This window comes from Meleagris gallopavo, chromosome Z (assembly GCF_000146605.3).
Source record: "Meleagris gallopavo isolate NT-WF06-2002-E0010 breed Aviagen turkey brand Nicholas breeding stock chromosome Z, Turkey_5.1, whole genome shotgun sequence".
NCBI classification, from domain to species: domain Eukaryota; kingdom Metazoa; phylum Chordata; class Aves; order Galliformes; family Phasianidae; genus Meleagris; species Meleagris gallopavo.
Genome location: NC_015041.2, coordinates 223,629 through 226,014, shown reverse-complemented (window position 1 = coordinate 226,014; position 2,386 = coordinate 223,629). Strand labels below are relative to the sequence as shown.

Here is a 2,386-nt window from a genome sequence, read left to right as displayed (position 1 = left end):
CTCCAGGTTGCTCACAGCCCCATCCAGCCTGGCCTTGAGTGCTTCCACGGATGGAGCACCTACAGCCTTGCTGGGCAACCTGTTCCAAGTGTCTCACCACCCTCTCAGTAATGAATTTCTTCCTAATATCTAGTCTAAAGCCACCCTTTGCCAGTTTCTTAAAAAAAAACAAAAAAAGTCTGTAGGTTCTGGAGACAAAGGTGATCTTGGCTTCAAATTTGTACTCTTTATATTTACTGTATTTCTGCACAAAAATACCTTTAAAAAGCTGATTCTAAATAACTCCATCTGAAGAAGAATCCTTCCACTTATTTGTGCTGGAATAGCAGCAGTGGCATACTCATGTTTATTTATCTGACTTTACCATGAGAAATAATAAGCACAGACTAAATCTTGGCAGTAGGACAAGCAGGACGGGACGTGAGTTATAATAAGGAAATTCTGTGAGATACTAGGGGAAGTATTTTACCCTGAGGGTAGTCAGCTCTTATAATAGAGACACAGAGAGGGTGTGGGATTCCCATCTTTGGGTGTATTCCGTGTGCTGGACAAGCACTGGACCTCTGGTCCTCCTCTGAGCCCTGGACTGGACTACAGACCTCTAGAAATCCTTTTAAAGTGAACAACTGTGACAATGTAGTGACAGCAAAGCGTATAGCCACTGCAACGTCACAGGAATTACGGATGGATCTTACTGCTTAGAATTAATTTCCAACTCCAACAGGCCTTGTACAGAAATGCCTTATCAGAGAGTACAGCCCTGAAAGCATAGTGCCTGCCTTGTTGGCTTAGCTAGCTACAAAACAACACATTTATGTTTCCAGTAGCTGTCTATTCCCCAGCACCATTTATGCCTTCAGAGGTTATTATCAAACTTAGAAAATACTTATGTTTTGCTTTGTTTTAGCATCTGCTTTGATTTTTTTTCTTGAGCTAAACGCTCAAATTTCCTGTTGCTGCAGATGGGAATAGGAGCCCCGTCCCTGGGGCTGTGTGCCCTCTCAATGGGGATTGCCCCAGCTAACGCCCGCTGATACCCGTATGCCTCACAGAAGAGAAGCTGAAAACTTCACTGCGTTTATTTGCATCATGTGTTTGAAATGTACATTCCTTAGGACAATTACTGCGTACCACGATTTTGACTATAAAAGCGTTGGAGGAATCGTCCCCATCCGGAGGCAGCAGTAGGTAACAGCTGCACATTCATATAAACGAGGGAACACACCTACAAGCACAGAGATCACAAAACACTTTGTACACTGCAAGAATGGTTCGTGATACCCTTCCTACAGCAGCCGTTTTCTGGTTGTAACGGTGACAGCTGTACCTAAGAAAAGAACAAACTGCCAGCTAAGAGCAGTGCTCTTGGGACAGCCATCCATTAACAAACACACGGCGTGAGAAACAAGACATCTTCTACACAGCTGAGCAGAAAGACAGCAAGTGAGAAACAGACTTGTAACGATGGATTTGGATTTCTTCATTGCAGGCAAATTCAAGGAATGAGCTGTGCAAGGCACTGTGGCACAGCTCTCGTACAAAGTGCAGGGAGAGCTGCTCCATGCCATGCAGCGAGCTGCAGTCAGACACCGAAGGAATAACAACAAACAGGAAGACTTGCAAGCATTGGAACACCTCAGTCTGACATTGACTACATGTTTGTCACCAGATGTGTACAGCTCAGGTGACAGTATCCATGTCTCTCTCAGGAGCGATCAACCCCCTGAGTCTTTATCCCCATAAAACGTAACAAAATGGTGCACAGAGTCACTGTTGCTTAGCCATTTGTTTTCAGAGTCGATATGAAATGTAGCTGCAATTTTATACCAACATCATGTTAAAAATGTGGAAAAAAGTTTTCGATTCCAGGTGTCGCCACACTGCCCTTTTCATACTGCAGCACACCCGTCCTTCAGTTTCACATTGCACAGCTGCAAAAGGATTTGGAGCTCTGTAGGACGCTGTTGGCTTTTCCACGCTTCCAGCAAACTGAAGTTGTTCTGTGATAAAGCACAAAAATCAGATATCCTTATGCCATTCGGTTTAAAAAAAAATATCCTGAGTTTAATAGTGTGTGTGTGTGTGTGTGTGTGTGTGTGTGTGTGTGTTTGCAGTCATTTGGATAAGAAATCTCGTGTGTGTGTGTGTGTGTGTTTGTGTGTGTGTGTGTTTGCAGTCTTTTGGATAAGAAACCTCTCCAGAATTGCAGTGAATCAGCTCGTTTCAGCAGCTCCTGTGCCTCGTGTGGTGCTGCCCAGCACGGCATCCAGCGGAGCTCTCTTCTTGCGGATGCTGCGCCCCGAGGCGATGAGGTCGGCGTATCCCCTCTGGTGGGAGAAGGCGTAGGCAGAGCGCCGGGCAGACACCCCCCGGCGGAAAGCACTCT

The 2,386-nt window shown here is 45.4% G+C and overlaps 1 protein-coding gene across 1 annotated transcript in view; it reads right to left on the bottom strand.

Annotated features, from left to right (window-relative positions):
- The window catches only part of LOC104914729 (asparagine--tRNA ligase, cytoplasmic-like), a 95,229-nt gene that overhangs the window by 89,071 nt on the left and 3,772 nt on the right, over positions 1-2,386 (bottom strand). The window lies entirely within an intron of this gene.